The sequence below is a fragment of the Octopus bimaculoides genome, chromosome 17, assembly GCF_001194135.2.
Source record: "Octopus bimaculoides isolate UCB-OBI-ISO-001 chromosome 17, ASM119413v2, whole genome shotgun sequence".
In the NCBI taxonomy this organism is placed as follows: Eukaryota; Metazoa; Mollusca; class Cephalopoda; order Octopoda; family Octopodidae; genus Octopus; species Octopus bimaculoides.
Window position 1 is genome coordinate 2,808,543 of NC_068997.1, and position 849 is coordinate 2,809,391.

Sequence of the window (849 nt, forward strand, 5' to 3'; positions counted from 1 at the left end):
TATATATATATATATATATATATATATATATATATATATATATGTACACACACACAAACTTTAGAGTAGTTAGAATATTTTTGTGACATATTTCAACTGCTAAAAGGCAAATTCACTGCAGTCCCCGAGAAGAAAAATTCTCTCTCATGGTAAAAAGGTGTAAAAACATCATATCTATCCTGAGTCCCCACATATCTGATTTCCAGATGTCAGTATTTCTTCTCTTTTTATCTGTTACCAAGTGGGAAACACTTAATAGATAGAACTCAGAACATAACTTATTAAAGTCATGTCTTTAATTAGAACACACTCAATGGCGTTGACTGATTTGTGCCAGTAGACTTCCGAGGTTGTGGAAGTTACCGTGATATCAGCGCCAGGCAGTATTTAGGCATCAGTAAAGTTTAGATTAGTTATAATATGTTTATAAAATATTTCACTGCAGTTACCGTGGCGAAAAATTCTGTCTTGTGGCAACAGGGAGTCAAAAGAGAATTTTTCTCCACGGTAATGGCACACACATCTTAACTAACCTCAAGTGTACTAATGCCTAAATACTACTTTGCTGACATTACAGTAATATACACATATTTATATGACGGGCTTCTATCAGTTTCCATTAACCAAATCCACTATCTGAGCTTTCGTTGATCCGCGGCTATAGTAAAAATTACATGCCTAAGGTGCCACGCAGTGAGACTGAACCCGGACCCCTGTTTTTTGGAAGCAAGCTTCTTACGACACTGACGCGCTGGTGCTTGTCTCTCTCCCTCTCTCTCTCTTTCTCTCTCCCTCTCTTTCTGTCTCTTTACATATACACATATATATATATATATATATATATATATA